Raw genomic sequence first — 19,290 nt, forward strand, 5'->3', positions numbered from 1 at the left:
AATTCCCCAAACTCCCCTGGAATCAGCAAATCCCCATGAATGATCCCAGAATCCCCCCCAGATCCTCCAGGGACGATCCCAAAATCCCATAAACCAATCCCAAATCCCCTAAACCGATCCCAAATTTGGGCACTCAAGGGCACGGCCCCCTGTGCCCCAATCCCTATCCCAAAATCCCATAAATGACCCCAAATTCCAAAAATTATCCCAAATCCCATAAATGATCCCATAAATCCCCTGACACTCATGGGCACTGCCCCCTGTGCCCCAATCACGATCCCAAAATCCCATAAATGACCCCAAATCCTATGAATGACCCCAGTCCCACAAATGACCCCAGTCCAACAAATGACCCCAGTCCCACAAATGACCCCAGTCCCATCACGCAGTCCCCTGGCACTCACGGGCACTGCCCCCTGCACTGCCCCTGCGCTCCGGCCCCGCTCTGTTTGGGGCCGGGGCCTCTCCCCCCTTGGCTCTGCGCTTGTCCTGTTGGCGCTCCCGCTCCCACCCCACGAATGTTCCCTTCCCTTGGCTGGGATGGCCGAGCCCATCGGGGCGCGCTGGATCCGCTGGGCCGGCACATCCCGGCATCGGGCACTGGGCACTGCGGGGCACTGCCCACAGGGATCTGTGGCTTTCCCCAGGGCTGCCCAGGGGCTCTCAGGGATTTGGGGCTTCCCAAGGGATTCGGGGAGGTTCCAGAGGGGATTTGGGATCAGTCCAGGGGGATTTGGGGATGGTTCAGAGGGTTTTGGGGCTGTTCCCGAGGATTTTGGAGGGATCTAGGAGAAGTTCCAGAGGGGATCTGGGGCTTTCTGAGGGCTTTTGGGGGAATTCAGAGGGGATCTGGGGAGGATCTGGGGCTTTCTGAGGGATTTGGGGGGAATTCTCAGGGATTTGGGGGAGTTCCAAGAGGGATTTTGGGGTTTTCCAAGGGATTTTCAGGGGTTCTGAGGGATTTGGGGAGGTTCCAGAGGGGATTTGGGGGAGTTCCAAAAGCAATTTGGGACGTTATTAAGGGATTTTGGGAAGTCCTAGAAGGAATTTTGGGAATTTCAGAGGGATTTTGGGGGAATTCAGAGGAATTTGGAAGGTTCCAACAGGGATTTGGGGTCGTTCCCAGGGGATTGGGGGTGGACCGGCTGGATTTACATTTCTTCCCAGGATTTTGGGCTTTTTCCCAAAATTTCCTGTTTTTTTTCAAGAATCTCTGGATTTTCCCCTGGATTTGGGTCTCACTGGGGGGTAGAAGGGGAACGTTTGGGACATTCAGGGTGAATTTTGGGGGGTTACTGGCTGGATTTGGGTGTTTTCCACAGGATTTTGAATTTTGGGCTTTTTTTCCCCCAGAATTTCAGGATTTTTCCCAAAATTTGGGTATTTTCTCCAGGATTCTGTTCTCACCATGGGTTTGTCCCAGAAGGGGAAGCTTTTGGGATTCTAGAGTGGGTTTCAGGGATAATTGAGACTGGATTTGCCTTTTTTCCAAGCATTTTGGTTTTTTTTCCCCAGAATTTCAGGATTATTCCCAAAATTCCAGGACTCCTGCTCGGATTTCTCTCTGACCGTGGGCTTGTTGTAGAAGGGGAGGCTTTGGTGGATTTGGGGTGAATTCAGGTGGTTTCTGGTTGGATTTGGGGATATTTGAAGCTGGATTTTGAGTTTTTTTTTTTTTCCCAGGAATTCAGTTTCTTTCCCCAAAATTTGGGGATTTTTCCCATAATTTGAGTTTTTTCCCCCAGAATTTCTGTCTCACCACAGGCTTGTCATAGAAAGGGAAGTTTTGGGGGGTTCCTGGTTGGATTTTGGGGGTGTTCCCAATTTGATTTCAGGGATTCCTGATAGGATTTGGGGGGCATTCCTGGTTGGGTTTGGGTTTTTCTCTCAGGATTTTGTTTTTTTTCCCAGAATTCCAGGATTTTCCCCCAGTATTTCTGTCTCACCATGGGCTTGTCGTAGAAGGGGAAGCTTTGGGGTGTTCAGGGTGAATTTGGAGGGATTCCAAGTTGGATTTTGGGGATATCTGAGGCCAGAGTTTGGCAGTTCTTCCCCAGAATTCCAGTTCTTTCCCCAAATGTCAGAATTCCCCCCAGTCTCTGTCTCACCACGGGTTTGCCGTAGAAGGGGAAGCCCTGCATGGAGCGCAGGGCGTTGGTGGCGCTGCTCATCTCCTTGGAGGTGACGGAGGCCTGGCCCCGCACGCGGAGACTGTGTCACACCAAAATGTCCAAAATCTGCCCAAAGCGCGAGAAAATGGCGCAGAGGGACTTCTCCAGCTCTGGGGACACAGTGACAATGGGGACAAAGTGATAACAGGGACAGGAACTCCTTCAGCTCTGGCGACAATGGGGACAAAACAGGGACAGGAACTCCTTCAGCTCTGGCAACAATGGGGACAGGGGACAACGGGCATAGGGACAGCTCCAGCTCTGGGGACACACAAGGGACAGAGCAAGGGGACAGACACTGCTCCAGCTCTGGGGACAAGGACAAAGACAGGTGACAACAGGGACAGACACTGCTCCGGCTCTGGGGACAAGGACAAGGACAGGTGACAACAGGACAGACACTGCTCCAGCTCTGGGGACAAGGACAAGGACAGGTGACAACAGGGACAGACTCTGCTCCAGCTCTGGGGACAACGACAAGGACAGGTGACAATGGAGACAGACACTGCTCCAGCTCTGGGGATGTCGTGGTTTGACATGGAAGTGAATTTTTTCAGAAAGTTGGGTCAAACCAATCAGTGGTCAGGTTTGGATATTGGCACCTGGAGTGACCACTGAAGGCATGGACACGCCTCTGAGCACACAGGGGGTTAAAAACAAGAACTCCCAGGGGAATTCTCTCTTTGGTTCCGGTCAGAGTGCAGTGCAGACTCTCCCCTGCCCGGCCACAGGCTGGGTGTGGGAGGGGAAGCCATGCGGCCTGAGGGAGGTAGGACAGGGGCTGAAGGACTGGAACCGGGCGGGCCCCCTGCGGACGGAAGGGTGGAGAGAAACAGAGATGCTTTTGTTCCCCCCCCCACCAAGAGGGAAAGAGACAGAGACCCAACGGCACCTGGAATTTGCCAGCAGAGGAGAAGGAGAAGGGGGGGAGGTACCCAGCCCTGGGAGTTGGAGTTCTGGGCAGAGATTTCAGCCGTCCAGGGAGTCTGAACTTTTAACCTTGTCCTGGAAAATGAAGGCTTTGTAAAATATTCCTCCTCCTCAATTTATAGTGGAAGAGAGACAGTCCGGGACCTGAGATGTTAGAAGAAGAAATTTTTAGGTGGGAGGAGATGATGGAGTGGCTTGTGGCTGGACTTTTTTTGTTAGCCATAGACTGAACCAAATTCTCCTGCAACAGAGACTGCATTTTAGGGGGATGCAGTGGTGACCCAAGGAGACCTGCTTCAGCAACCACCAGCACAGGAATGGAGAGAACAGAGAAAAGCTGGGGAGGGAATGGTGATGCCCTCTGTCTTCAGGAAGAAGATGATCTCTGTTCTTGGACCCTCGGTCCCAACGGTGGAAGAAAATGGGGGGGGGGGGGGGTACTCTGGTCCCAAGATGAGAAGCTGAACTGTTGTTTCTTTTGGTCCATGGCAAAGCATCCTTAAAGGAGCCCTATGAGCAGTCTGTCCATGCACGGTGGTGAGAGCACTGTGACATGGAAAAGAGAGTGTTACACTGGCAGATTTTCTCCGGGCGGTGCTATGTGTGACATGGAAACACAGAAGGGTGGCAATTGTGTTTCCTGGGGGGGTCTATGGTGCAAGAGAGACTCCTCTCTCCCTTGATGAACTGAGTATTTATTATCTGAAGGGTGGCAACTTGATCAGGAATCCCAGGTGATGTATCACTGTGGTTGTTTTGGAAATTGGGTGGGAGGAGGAGTGTTTTGGAGGGTCTTCATCCTGCATTTAGTGTGTGTGTCTTGTTCAGTCGTTCAGTAGTAGTAGTTTCAATAAAGTTTTTTTTCCTTTGTTACTAAGCTTGGGCTTGCTCTGCTCTGTTCCTGATAACATCTCACAGCATTTCTATTGGGAAGGTGCATTTTCATGGGGGCGCTGGCATTGCACCAGTGTCAAACCATGACAGGGGACAATGACAAGGACAGGTGACAATGGGGACAGACACTGCTCCAGCTCTGGGGACACAAAAGGGACAGCCTGAGCCTCTGGGGACACCCACAGACACTCTCAGACCCCCCAGGACTCCCCAGTCCCCCACACCGTCCTTCTTGATCTCCTCGTTCAGGTTGTTGATGGAGATGCTGGGCTTGGGCCAGGGGTCCTGCACCACCAGGGCCGGGACCCCTCTGTGGGGACAGGGGGGCTTTAAGGGGCGTCTGGGGGGGCCTGCGACCCCTGGAACCCCCCCTTTAGGTGCCCCCAGAGCCCCAAATCCACCCCAGACCCACCTAAACCGCCCAATTACCCTCAGACCCCCGCCAGTTCCCCCCAAAATTGACCCCAGACCCACCTGAGATCCCCCCAAATCCCATCAGACTGCCCCAAATCCTGCTCAATTCCCGCAAACCCTTTGAAATCCCCTCAGACTCCCCCAAATTTCCCCCAGACCCACCTCAGAACCCCCCAGTTCCTCTCACAAACCCCCCAAAATCCCCTCAGAACCCCCAATTCCCCTCAGATCTTCCTAAACCCAACTGAAAATGCTCCAGACCCTCTCAAGCTCCCCCCAATGCTCCCTAAAGCCCCCTCAAACCCACCAAAGCCCCCTCAGACCCCCTCATTCCCCCCAAACCCTCCGCAGACCGCCCTATTTCCCGTCAATTCCCCCAAAAATCCCCAATTTCTCCCCAGACGCACCTCAGACCCCCCCAGTTTCCCCCGGCCCCACCTCAGCTCCCTCCTCAGCCGCTCTCCCTTCACAATCTCCCGCCTCCGCCGCGTGCGCCGGCTCCTCCAGCCAATAGCGACGCGCCCCTCCCCGAGCCAACCAATCACCGCGCGGCTCCCCTCAGCAGTGCCCGCCTTCCCCGCGCCGCTCCAGCCAATCAGAGGCGAGCGGGAAGCGGCGCCCCCTCCCCCGGCGGCCCCGGGCCCCCCGGGCTCGGGCGGGTCCTGCGGGAGGCGCTGGAGAGAGCGGGGAAGGCGCGGGAGAGGACGGAGGCTCCGGGAGCTGCTGAGGGGCCGGGACAGCTGGGGACGGGGGTCTGCACAGGGGGTCGCGGGGGAGGCGCTGGGAGGGTCTGGGGGGGCCTGGAGCGTGCTGGGAGGGTTTAGGGAGGGATCTGGGGGGAGTTTGGGGAGGGTCCTGGAGGGGTCTGCAGGGGTTTTGGGGTGGTCTGGGGGGGCTTTGGGGAGGGGTCTTGGGGGGAAGTCTCAGGGGACATCCTGGGCTGGGCCTTTGGGGGTCTCAGGGGGTCCTGGGGTGGTTTGGTGCTCCAGGGTGGTCCTGGGCCACCGCTGGGGGGGCTCTGGAGGGTTTGGGATTCCTGGAGGGGGTCCTGGGGGAGATTTGGGGGGTCCCGGGGGGTCCCAAGCCCACCCTGAACCGGGGTTTGGGGGTTTCGGGGGGGGGCACCACAGGGGTTCCACCACCCCCCCCCGTTTTTGGGGGGTCTCCCATGGTGCCCCCTCCTCAAAAGGCTCCGAGGGCCCCCTGAAGTGGCTCCTGTTCCAGCGGCCAGTGCCCCCTGATCCAGGACGACCCCCAGTGAGTCTGGGGGGTTCTGGGGGGATTTTGGTGGCGTTTTTGGGCTTTGGGGGAATTTGTTGGGAGTTTAGGAGGAATTATTGGGGTTTTGGAGAGAATTACTGGGTTTTGGGGGGTTATGGGATCTTGTGGGGTTTTGTGGATTTGGGGGGTTGTTTTTGGGGGGGTTTATTGAAATGTTTGGGAGGTTTTTTTTTAATTTTGGTGGCTTTCACTGGGATTTTGTGTGATTCTTTGGGATTTTGGAGGGTTTTATTAGGATTTTTGGGGGATTTGGGGGGCTTTTACTGAAATTTTGGGGGGGCTTTGGGGTTCTCCCCAGGTGTAGGGAAGGACTGAGAGGCACCAAAATTTCCTTAAAATCTCTGAAAGTCCACAAAATCCCAGTTAAACCTAACAAGCTCCTATTAGAACACTCTAGAATCCCAATAAAAGCCCACAAAATCTATTGAAATCCCAACAAACCGCCCAAAATCCCAATTAAACCCCACAAATCCCGCCCCAAAAAATTCCCAAAACCACAAAATATCCCACAAAATCCCCCCAAGACCCAAAGAAATCCTGGCAACGCCCTAAAAACCCCACAACATCCTACCAAAAATCCCAAAAAACCCCAAAGAGTCAAAAAAAAACCCCAAATCCTCAAAGAACCCTACTAAATACCCCCAAAATTCCAATAAAACCCTTCAAAATCCCAATAAAACCCACAAAAAATTACAGAGAATCCCACAAAATCCCCACCAAATCCCAATAAAACCTTCCAGAATTCAAAAGAAAACACAAAAAATTTCAATTAACCCCCAAACACCCCAAGAAATACATCCCCCCCTCAAAGCACCAATAAAACCCCCAAAATCCAAAACCCCCAAAATTCCCCAACTCCCCCAAACCCAATAATTCTCTCCAAAACCCCCAACAATTCCCCGTAAACTCCCAACACAATCCCCCAAAGCCCAAAAAAGCCTCAAACGCCCCGAGCCCTCCCTGGTCCCTCCCGGTCCCGCCCAGGCCGTCCAGGGCCGCGGCCAAAACTCCCCGGAGCGAACTCGGAGGTCCCGGAGCAACCCCAGAGCCAATCCTGGGCTCGGCCTCGGGCTCGGCCCCTCTGGGGGATTTTGGGCCGAACTGGGCAGGTTTAGGGTGGGCTTCAAATCCCTTGTGGGGATTCTGAGCCTTTTCGGGTGGATTTTCAGCCCCTTTGGCTGATTTTAGGCCAAAACTGGTGGGGTTTAGGGGGGATTTCAGATCCCTTTGGATGATTTTAGGCCCATGTGGGTGGGGTTGGGGCCTGTTTGGGTGAGTTTAGGATAAACTGGGCCCATATGGGTGAATCTTAATCCTGTGTGGGTGATTTTAGGTCCCTTTTTTGGGAATTTGGGGCCTACTTGAGTAGGTTTTTCACTTCTTTGGGCAATTTTAGGTCGAGCCAATCCTTTTTAGGGTGATTTTAAGTCTTCTTGTGTTGGTTTCAGGCATGTTTGGGTGATTTTAGGTACCTTTGGGTGATTTTAGGCCAAACCAGGTACTTTCAGGGTGGATTTTAGGCACATTTGAGAGATTTAAGGGTGATTTTAAGCCATTTCTTGTGGGTTATAAAACATTTTGGGCAGTTTTAGGCTACTTTGGTTGAATTTTAGACCTATTTAGATACTTTTAATCCCATTTGGCTGATTTCAGGCCAAACCTGGTGGATTTTGGCTGCATTTGATGCCCTTTTGGGTGATTTTAGGCCAAACCGGGCACTTTTAGGATCATGCGTCCCCTTGGCCCGGCCCCTTCCCCTCACGGTTCCCGCCCCTTCCTTGCCCCCTTTCCCCTCACAGTCTGGGCTTCGGGAGCGGGGCAGGAGGAGGAGGGAGGGAGGAAGAGAGGAAGAGGCGCAGGGAGCAGCCAGAGGAGAGGGGAGGATGAACCGCGGGGCTCCGGCGCTGCCTGAACTCGCAGCACCACAGGAGCATCACCGCCCATCCCGCAGGTACCCGGGGAGGGGGAGCTCGGCCCAAATATCCCAGGGGGTGCCTGGGTTTGGGGTTTTTTGGGGAGGATGTTTGGAGCTGGCAGGGTCCAAAGCCAAGCCGCAGCTGGCCCTCGGGGGGACATCAGGGGGTCCCCGGGAGGTGTTTTCGGGGGGTCCTGGGGCCAGCAGTGGCTGCTCCCAGTCTGAGCCCAGTCACTCCCACTATGAGCCTGGTTACTTCCTCTCACTCTGTTCAGGATCCCACTCGCTCCCAGACAAGGCCAGTCCCTCCCAGTCCTTCCATATGATGATGCAATTTTCTCCCAGCACGGTCCCAGTTGCTCCCAGTCCCTCTCACTTTCATCCAGTGTGTTCCCAGTTCTCCCACTTTCCACTACTATAGTCCTGGTCACTCCCAGTATGATCCCAGGCCCTTCTAGCAGGACCCCAGTCACTCCCACTTGCTCCCACTGTGTTCCCAGTTCCACAGCACATTCCCAGTCACTCCCAGTCTGGTCCAAGTCACCACCAGTGTGGTCTCAGACATTGACAGTATATCCCAGTTGCCCTGAACATTCTGTCAGTCATTGCCAGGCACTCCCAGTTACCTCAGTGTGGCTCACTTGCCCCTAGTTTTCTCCCAGTTGCTCCCAGTTCCTCTGATTATGTCCCTAGCTGGCTCCCAGCATGGGCCTGGTAGCTCCCAGTAACCCCCAGTCAGGGTCCAATCACACCCACTCTAATCCCAGGATGATTGTAGCCACTCCCAGTCTGATCCCAGTATGATCCCAGACTGTGCGATCACAGTCTGCCCTGGCATGACAGTATGATCCCAGTATGATGTCAGGACAAACCCAGCACAGTCCCAGTCACTCCCAGTATAATCCCAGTAGAGCCCAGTCCCTCCCAGTGCTGCCACTCCTGGCATCCCCCAGCCCTCTCTGTGTTCCCCCTTCCCGGATCTCCCGAGAGGAGCCCCAAGGGCTGGCAGTCCCCAGGCAGGGTCCCCAGCAAGCCCCAGTTTGGATGTGCAGCCCCCAGTTTTCCCAGTTTGCCTCTCCTTTTGCCCAGGCTGGGTTCCCCCCATCCCCAGCGGGTGGGAGCAGCCAAGAGCCCCACGCTGCCCATCCTGACCTGTCCTGGCTCCATCCCTGCTCCTGCCACGGGCTGCCAGGGCTTCGGGAATGGGGCACCGAGGGTGTCGCTGCTCCTGGGGGAGGAGGAGGGAAGGAAGATGAGGGATGGAGAAGGAGAGCCAGAAGGGATGGAAGTAGGGCAAAGAGGTGGGCTTAGGGGGGAGGAGGAGGAGGGAGGGAAGAGGAGGGATAGAGAAGGAGAACCAGAAGGGGTGGAAGTAGGAGAAGGAGGTGGGCTTAGGGAGGAGGAGGATGAGGGATGGAAGACAAGGTGCGGAAGGAAGAGGAAGAGGAGGGACAAAGGAGGATCAAGGAAAGGAGAAGTAACAATGAGGTTGAGCACTCCCTGAATTCGCAGCCCCCCTGGGATCATCACCCGCCATCCAACAGGTGCCCAGGAAGGGGGAGCTCGGCCCAAATATCCTGGGGGTTCCCTGGGTTGGGTTTTTTTGGGAGGATGTTTGGAGAATGAAGAACTGCAAAGCTGAGCAGAAAAGGCCCCTTGGGGGGGACATTGGGGGGTCCCGGTGGCGCCTGCCGGCAGAGGCAGCCTGGAGAAGCAGAGCCCTGTGTCCCCCAGGAGCCCAAAGTGGGGAGCCCAGAGAGGGGGGAGCACCGCCATTGGCAGGACCCTCAACAGCCTGGAGAGGGGCAGGGGGGACTCCTTGAAGCCCCTGCACCCCAAAGCAGAGAATAGGGGGAGAAGGGACACGGGACCCCAAAACCCCCAGCATCCCTAAATGGGGAGATGGAAAAGGGAGGAACTTTTTGGATTGCTGGCACTCCCAGCAGCCTGGGGAGGGCGGGCACCGAGGAGGAAGGGGGACCCCCAATACAAGCGTGACCCCCAGTAGCTGGGACAGGGGGGAACCCCCGAACAGCAAAGGGGAGGGACCAGAGACGGGGAGCTCCTGGGAGGCATTTTCAGGGCTGAATCTTGGTGTTTGAGAGGTTTTTATGGAGCCCAGGTGGCCGGGGACTTCTAGAGATGGACTTGGGCAGAGGGACCTTCAAACTCAATGTGTTCCTCCCTTGTTTTCCCCAAATCAGGATTTCCCATTCGCAGCCCTGGGGAGGCTGCAAGGAAGAGGAAGATCCTCTCCTTGTCCTTCCTCCCCAAGGGAAGGAGCTGAGGATGGAGAGCAGGGAGGACAAATCCCCATGCCAGAGCCTCCTGGAAGAGGCCATTTTGAGCGGCTCCACGGCGCAGGAACCCAACAGGGAGGAAAAGCCCCAGAGATCCCGCACAAGGAGGGGCTGCAAACACAGATCGCAGGGATCTGAGGAGGAAAGACCCACCCTGGGCCGGGGAGGCGGTCGGAGATCGAGCCAGAGCTTGGAGTTGGTGGTCCGTGAGCAGCTCTGTGATGGGGAGAAGCCCCACAAGTGCTTGGAGTGTGGGAAGAGCTTCAGGTCAAGTTCCCACCTGATCCAGCACCAGGTGATCCACACCGGGGAGAGGCCATACGAGTGTGATCAATGCAGGAAGAGGTTTCAGACCAGCGCCCATCTCCTTGTGCACCAGCGCATGCACACAGAAGAGAGGCCCTTCCGCTGCCCCGACTGCACGCAGGGCTTCAGGCAGAATGCCAATATTGTCATATTGTGCATCGACACTGGGGAGAGGCCCTATGAATGTGGGGATTGTGGGAAGAGCTTCAGGCAGAGCTCCCACCTGATCAGGCACCAGATGTTCCATACTGGGGAAACAGCCCCATGAGTGTGGGGAATGTGAGAAAAGCTTCAGGCAGCATGCTGCCCTGATCGTCCACCAAAAGATCCACACTGGGGAGAGGCCCTACGCGTGTTCCAAATGTGAGAAGGGGTTTCAGAACAGCTCCCATCTCCTCCTGCACTATCGGATTCACACAGAGGAGAAGCCCTTCCGCTGCCCCGACTGTGGGAAGGGCTTCAAGCACAACTGCGCCCTCGTCACCCACCGGCGCATCCACACTGGGGAGAGGCCCTACGAGTGTCCCCAGTGTGGGAAGAGCTTCTCACAGAGCTCTCACTTGACCAGACACCAATGGAGGCACCGGTAAGGGAAGCCCTATGAGTGCCCCGAGTGCGGGAACAGCTTCGTGCGCTGCTCCAGCTCCATCCCCCACTACAGAAACCACGTTAGGCACAGCCGTGGTGACCCACATTCCCTGTGATCCATGTTGGGAACACACCTGGCTGGATTTCTTTTTGGTTTGGCCTTAATTTTCTTCTGATTCATCTTTATCCCTTAAAAATATCTAAAACAGGGTTAAATGAAAGAAATTGATCAAAAATATCTGAAGTTCCACCATTTCACAGGTGTTTGAGGGGGAATTTAGGATTTGGGGACACATTCTGTGTGGAGTGCCCCTGTTGCTAAGAGGCAGGAATTTGATCTCGCCCTTCTTGTATTGCTAATAACTCCTCCCTTGACCCAAACCCTAACTCCAACCCTGGGATACCCTGTACAAACCCCACGGCCCTACCTTTGCCCTGTCTTTTGGGGGTAAGAAATGAATTCTGGAGCTTTCTGAAACCATTATCCATCTCCTTTGTTCCTGGCACTGGCAGCTGCAGTCTCTTGGACACCATGACCTCTGGAGAATGGGGGCAGCCAGTGAGGACACGTCCTGGATTGCAAGATAAGTGTTGTCTTGGTTCGGAATGGGAGGAAATTTAGGAAAGTGATGCAACGCTTTTTGTTTAACTGACAATCTGTTGAACCACTGAGAAGATGGACGTAAACATGTAAACATGGACGTGAACATGTAAAACGCACATGTTAAAGATAAAAAAATCGGGGAACTGTCTCTTTCTCTCCTGGTCAGTGAGGAGGTGGCGGGCCCTGGTCCTGGCCCCGTCTTGGCCAGGCCGGGCCGGGTGGTCCTGCTGCGGGCCGGGCCCCTTTCCCACTCCCTGGGCTGCTCGCCGGCCCCCCATCGGCTTAGGTCCTGCCACGTCAGGCTCCAGCAGCTGCCGGGCAGGAAGGCGAGGGAGGCTGCAGGGCCAGCTGCAGCTGTGAAGATCTTGCCATCAGGCCCACTCCCCCCAGCGCATCTGAGACCAGAGACCCCTGCGGCCGTGCAGAAAACCAAAGACCAACCACGAGGCCGATCCTGAGACGGCCCAGCCGCAGTTACCGCCACAAGTTACCGGCGGGTCAGGTGGGCCTCAGGCAGGATGTTAAGCCTTTCAGTGCTTCAGTCATCCCTCGAGTGAGAGAAAAGAACAAGATGCAAGCATGTAAACAAACAACATGAAGACATTGAGATCAGTGAGGAAGAAGTTAAGTCCCAGATGGGAGGGGTGAAGAGAGTTGTTTTTGGAGCTGAAATTCTATTGTAAGCTATGGAGAAAATACACTTTTTTTTCCCTTATAACGCAAGAAACTATGGGGAGATGAAGGTGTTCAAATTGATATTGAGCAAAGGCCTCCATGCTAAGATAAGCAGATGTTGAAATAGTTGTGATCCCATGAAATGTTTGAACAGAGGAAGAGAGAAGAGTAGTCCTGTGTTTTCCAGAGAAGAAGAAGAAGAAGAAGGGTATCTACTTAGAGCTGCGGTTTGGGGCTTTAAGGTCACACAGGTTCTTAGTTCTTGACATCTGTAGTTTTGCAGAAATCCTGCAAAGTTTGGAAATGTTGAGGTCAGGATGCCAGTGTGGGCCAGTGGGAGTGGCTGCAAAGAGAAGCCATTTTCCATGGGAAAAAGAAGTAATTTCCCCAGGCTCTGGGGATCTACTTAGAGCTGGGGTTTGGGGCTTTAAGGTCACACATGTTCCTCATTGCTGACATCTGTAGTTTTGGAGAAATCCTGCAAAGTTTGGAAATGTTGAGGTCAGGATGCCAGTGTGGACCATTGCGAGTGGCCGCAATGGGGGCCATTTTCCATGGGAAAAAGAAGTCATTTCCCCAGGCTCTGGGTATCAGATCAGAGGTGGCATTTGTGCCTGGCTCTCAGTGCACATGGGATCGAGGTTCGCTGAGTAGCTATTGTAGGTTGTGGCCGATGTGCAGATATGTTGTTAGATTTCAGGAATACGCATAATCACGGAATATGATTATATGCAGGTGCTTTTATTGTAGAGCTCTGGGAATCAAGGGTACAGACCCAAATCTGACTCCGACATGGCTTGCAAGCTGAATGTACTTTATATTCTCTGGTTATATCACTTACATATTAATTATTAATCTTACATTGTTCTATTGTATACATTGAGTTTATTCAAGCATGAGTTTCTTATGGTCTTTCTTAAGCCCCTGACCACAGTTTCTCATTATTATTCTTACGATTAAACAGTAATTATATCTAATTACTAAACAATCATCACATCTAACAACTATACCATTTACCATATACTAGCTACATAGGTGCAGTTCTAGCAAATACAAGGCCTATACTTTCCCAGGGCCTACTAAGCTTAATTTTCCTTCTAACTCCCCAAATCCTCATGATTTTAAAACCCTTTTACTATCTTTTTCACCTTTTGAAAGGATTTTCACTTCACTATAAGTGCAAATGCTTTCACTTGATACAGTCTTTTAGTTTCTGAGTTTATACATGATGTTCTTCAAATCCAGGATTGATGTAAACATCGTCATGGATGCTGTCATGAACTGGAGGATCAGAGGATGACAGTTGTGGATCCCATGTTAGTGCCTTGATTATTTTCTGGTTCCAGGATGTCCTCTTCTGTATTTCTCCTTTTAGGACACTGTAGACTAACCAAATTACTAAGAACACAATTAATTGGATTATCACACTCTCGATGATAGACTTAATCCATGAACTCACATTCCACCCTAACCCTTTGAAGACTTTATATAACCAGCTCGTAGTCAAATCTTTTTGCTCTTCTTGTGCTTCATGTTCTTTTTGTTTTAACTGATTGATGTCATATTCTACATCTGCAGTTACATTTGGGATATGAATGTACCAATGATCAATCTGTCTCTTTAAAAATCCACACACTCCATGCTCTTTCAGAAGTAACAAATCTAAGGCCAATTGATTTTGTAAGGTCATTTTTGTGGTGGCTTGTAATTGTACGTTTAATTCTCTAAATCCTTCCCTAGTGACTCTTACCAGTCTATCTACCTGACCTGTAAGTTTGTACAACATTTCTTTATTCTGATAGTTTGCTGTAGGACCAAGCAAAGACTCTAGGGCCCACCCAACTTTCACTCCACTAGAGGGTTCTTGCCAAGTGTCATCCTGATTTTCATTATCTGGAACTTCTCGTCTTGCTTATCTGCAGAAGTTCGTGTTTTCCCTTAAATGGGGACTTTTCCCAAATTGGACATAAAGTAGGGAGGCCTAAAGTAATTTCTTTTACTTTTCCATCTACAGGTAGATGGGTTGTCCAGGTACCATCACTTGTTGCCTGTACAAATTGTCCTGGACTTTGGAGTGTACCCCTGGTACATCCTATAAGTATTTTGTAATTCACTTTACCCTGTTTGTGTTTGATGCCTCTGCAGGCACAGCCAATTTGTAAGGCTACTACCAGTGGTGGCATTTGTTTTATCTCTATATCATCAGAAGTGCAATCATAAGTTTTATTACATGCCCACCAACTTACTTTGTCTGCCTTTATTCTACTACTAGTGCCAGTGTTTGTTACTGCTGGATCTGTTTCATTTTCTGAACTTCCCATTTAATGCACCAAGGGGTGGTTGCCATGTACTGGAATTTTTGAAGTATACTTAGAGACCATGCACTGTCCCAAGGCTCTATTTGACCTTTGTGATCTTTTGCCTCACACTTCCACACCATAGTGGTTTCTGTAACATTTTCTGTAATCTTTTTATAATGTGGTAAGTAGTATTGCCATTTATTTGGGATGCCCCCCGACCATCCTATTGGATACCCTATTGTGCCATTATTTTGAAGACAGTCTTGTTGACTCAAAGGATGCAACCATTGACTTATTACTTTCCAGGTTACCTTGACTACCTGTCTTGATTCTGGTACCTGTTTACATGTGATTGTTTTGTTCTTTTGTATTTCAGGCAGTTTCGTTGTTATAATTCCCCAATTTATTGAGTCTCCCGCTGCCTTTGGTATTGGCAGACAGGCAGTTATTTTGCTAGTGTTCTGCATTTTGGCAAAATCTTTAACTAATCCAATCATTACATTCTCAGCCCGAATTGCATTGGAAACCTTTATCACCTGTGTTTCTGCCTGTACCTCCCTCTTCATTCTAGAATGAAGAGTGATTAATTGATCTTTTTGCATTCCACATCCCAAAGACCATGAAATGAGCATTGGTACAATTAATGGTAACATTCTTGAAACAATTAAACACACCTTATTCTGCAGCTTTGTTGGTCCCACAGTTTACACAGTCCGCAGTCCGGGATGGGCTTTCTTCACTCGAGTGTAGTGTATCCAGGAGTCGACTCCAGCTACCTTGACTGCTATAAAGGTGGTCAGTAGTACCTGATGGGGTCCAGTCCACTTCTCTTTCAATGATTCTTCATTCCAATTCTTAATGTACACTTCATCTCCTGGATGTATGTCATGAACTGGATTCTCAAGAGTCAGCGGCCTATTCCACACGAGGGTGCTCCAAAGTCCTGCTGAAGTTTTCCCGAGAGACAGAACATAGTTATATACTTCCTGATTTCCTGTGACATGTAAATTTGGATTGGGTCCAGGAGATTCGTATGGTTTCCCGTACAATATCTCATAAGGACTGACTGACATCCCACTCCTAGGCTTTATCCGAATTCTCAGAAATGCTATTGGTAAAGCCTGTGGCCACTGCAGTTTGGCTTCTTGACATATTTTACTGATTTGCCTTTTTAGTGTCTGATTCATCCTCTCTACCTGTCCACTTGACTGGGGTCTCCATGGTGTGTGGAGGTCCCAAGTTATTCCCAGCAACCTACTTACTTCTTTTACCACCGTGGCTATGAAATGGAGTCCCCTATTTGATGATATCCCTAGAGGTACCCTGAATCTGGGAATGATTTCTTGTAGTAACCACTTAACTGTTTCTTTTGCTTGGTTTGTGCCTCTGGGAAGGGCTTCTGGCCATCCAGAAACTGTATCAACCCCTACTAACAGATATTTGTATCCTCGAGTTCTTGGTAATTCTACAAAATCTACCTGCCAATAATCTCCTGGTTCTATCCTTACCCGAAACCCTTCCTAGTTGTGCCTGTCGTCTAACCAATGGGTTGTTTTCAAGCAGATCTCGCATTTTGACATTATTGATTTTGCCATTGTTAACATTCGTACTGAGACTAAATTGCGTTTTAGAAACTTTACCAATGCCTCTGCACCCCAATGACATTCGTTATGTTTAATTTGTAGAACCTCTCTCATTACCAAGGGGGGTACCACTATCTGTCCGTGTGCAGTTACATACCACCCTTCTGGATTCTTCCGTGCATTCAGCAAATGTCCCAATTTCTCATCTTCTGCTGAATATTTTGGCTATGGAGGTAAATTGAATTGAGATACATTAAGTTTTAAAGGTACCAATGCCATTGCTGTTTGCACCTTTCGAGCAGCCTGTTGGGCTGTCCAGTCTGCCTTTTGATTTCCCTCACAAATTTTGGAGCTTCCCAATTGATGTGCTTTACAGTGCATAATTGCCACTTCTTCAGGTTTTTGTACTTCTCTTATCAGCTGCAGAACTGCATCTTGATGTTTAATGTGCATCCCTTGAGATGAAAGCAGGCCCTGTTCTTTCCATAGAGCCCTGTGCACATGCACCACTCCAAATGCATATTTTGAATCAGTCCATATGTTCACCTTTTTCCCTTCACTTAATTCTAGTGCTCTGGTTAAAGCAACCAGTTCTGCCTTCTGGGTGGATGTATTTGGTGGCAATTCTTTTGCCTCTACCACTGTACTGATTGTTGTTACCGCATATCCAGCGTGCCTGATTTCATTCTCCATGAAACTGCTTCCATCTGTGAACAACTCCCAGTCTGGCTGTTCTAGGGGGACATCTTTCAGATCTGCTCTAGCCGCACAGGTGTGTTTTAGTACTTCCACGCAATCGTGTTCCAGTGGGCTTTCTTCAGATATTGTACCTAGGAACAAGGCTGGGTTCAAAAGGTTAGTTGTTTTTAATGTTACATCATCTTGCTCCGTTAAGATTACCTGGAATTTCATCATTTGGCTTGGGGATAGCCAATGTCCCCCCTTTTGCTCCAACACAGTAGTTACCATATGCAGTACATAGACATCTATGTGCCTTCCTATGGTGAGCTTCCTGGCTTCTTGTATCATCATCACAGTGGCTGTGACTGCCCGCGGACATGAAGGCCATCCGGCACTGACGTTGTTAAGTTGTTTGGAAAAGTAGCCCACCGGCCTTTTCCAGCTTCCCAAACATTGGGTTAGGACTCCCAATGCTAGGTACAGCCTTTCATGTGCAAACAGCTGAAAATCTTTGGACAAATCAGGTAACCCCAATGCAGAAGCAGTTGTCAAGGCCTCATTTAGTTTGAGGAAGGCCTCCTTCTGTGGTTTGCCCCAGGTAAATGGCTGCATCTTCTGGGCCTCATAGTAGGGTTTTGCAATTAGATCATAGTCCATGATCCACAGGCAGCACCACCCTGTCATCCCAAGGAAGACTCGCAGCTCATGTAGATTCTGGGGCTCTGGAATGGCACAAATAGCTTGAATATGGTTAGTACCCATTTTTCACTGCCATTGTGAGATTTCATATCCCAGGTAAATCACAGTCTGTCAGGCAATTTGTGCTTTTTCTTTAGACACCTTATATCCTTCCATTCCCAGTGAATTTAAAATCTTGATTGTTACCTTTATGCAGGTTGCTTTCTCCTCTGTGGCTATCAGTATATCACCAACATACTGTAGCAGCAGATACTGTTCTTTCAGTACTTGCCCATTTGCAGTCCAAATCTCCAGCTCCTTTGCCAGTTGGTTTCCAAATAGGGTTGGGCTGTTCTTGAGTCCTTGTGGGAGTCGTGTCCAGGTGAGCTGGGTTTTTCTTCCGTTCCCTGGATTTTCCCACTCAAAGGCAAACAGGTTCCTACTTTCTTTGTCAAGGGGTATGCAGAAAAAGGCATCTTTTAGATCAATTACTATAAACTATTTATATATCTCAGGGATGTCAACAATGTGTAGGGATCAGCAGCCACTGGATAAATGTCCTTAGTTATTTCATTTATTGCTCTCAAATCCTGCACTAGTCTATACTCACCATTGGGTTTCCTCACTGGAAATATAGGTGTATTATATTCTGATTCACATTCTTCTAAAATTTGGTATTTCAAGAATTTATCAATAATTTTTACTATTCCCTGATGTTCTTCTGGTTTTATAGGATACTGTTTGACCTGTACTGCTTTTGCCCCTTCCTTTAATTCGACATGTATTTGTTGTGCTAATTTAGATTTTCCAGGTGTATCTGTTTCCCATACTGAAGGAATTACTGCATCTTCTACTTCCCCAGGAATAGAAGGAAGTGGTTTTTCTTTAATCATTAGAATTTGTCCCGTCTTTGATTCAGGTATTTTCATTAAAAGTTCCCCATTCTCAAAGGTTATTACCGCATCAAGTTTTGCCAATAAATCTCTCCCTAAAAGGGGAATTGGACACTCAGGCATATATAAGAATTCATGCATTAAGACTTTATTTCCAAAACACAGATCTAGGGGTTGTAGGAATGGCCGATTCTCCTCCTTCCCTGTGGCCCCAGCTATTGTCGTTTGTTTGTCCCCAATTTGTCCTTGCAAATCATTTAGTACAGAATACGTGGCCCCTGTATCCACCAGGAATTTTACTGCTCTATCACCTAGCTGTATGGTCACTAAAGGTTCCTTCATATATCCTGTTTCAGGATATATCCTTTCATATATCCTGTCAGCTACTGTATTCCCCCAGGACCATTAATTTTGAAATATCCTGATCCTGGCTTGGTTGGTTGCCCTGGTAATACTGGTTTGGGCACTCATTCTTTCAGTGACCTTCTTGTTTGCAATAAGCACACTGGTTAAATCCCAATCTTGACGCTACAGTTCCCCCGTGTTCCCTGCCAAGTCCACCTCCCCTCCCCAGTCCATGGCCACCACTGCCACTCCCTCTGATGCATGGGTTTCCTTTCCCTTGTATCACTGCCAGGAGATTTTGCTGTTGCCTTTTACTGGTCTCTTTTTCCCTGTTATTGTATACCTTCCAGGCTACTTCGAGCAATTTATCCAGATTTCTTAATTCCTCCCCTTCTAATTTTTGCAATTTCCTCCTAATATCATCCTGTGACTGCCCCAGGAAAATGAGAGCGAGCTAAATCTTTGCTTGTGGTGCATCTGTTTGGAGATCTGTGTATTTTCTCGCTGCTTCCTTAAGCCTTTCCAAAAACACAGTAGGGGTTTCTTTCTTCTCCTGCCTTATCTCATACAATTTAGACGAATTTATAGTCTTAGGCACAGCATTCTGACCCCCTGTCTGGACACACTCTTGATATTTCTTCAGCCTCTGCATATGCCCAGGTGCATTAGGATCCCACCCTGGATCCTCGGTTGGAAAATTATCATCTAGAGTTCCTGTTACGAGCCTATTTC

At 50.2% G+C, this 19,290-nt stretch overlaps 1 pseudogene; it reads left to right on the forward strand.

The window, feature by feature from the left end:
* Positions 1 to 9,018: 9,018 nt before the first annotated feature.
* On the forward strand, positions 9,019 to 11,413 carry LOC128818488 (zinc finger protein 239-like; annotated as a pseudogene).
* The last annotated feature ends 7,877 nt before the right edge of the window (positions 11,414 to 19,290 follow it).

The sequence above is a fragment of the Vidua macroura genome, chromosome 24, assembly GCF_024509145.1.
Source record: "Vidua macroura isolate BioBank_ID:100142 chromosome 24, ASM2450914v1, whole genome shotgun sequence".
NCBI lineage: Eukaryota > Metazoa > Chordata > Aves > Passeriformes > Viduidae > Vidua > Vidua macroura.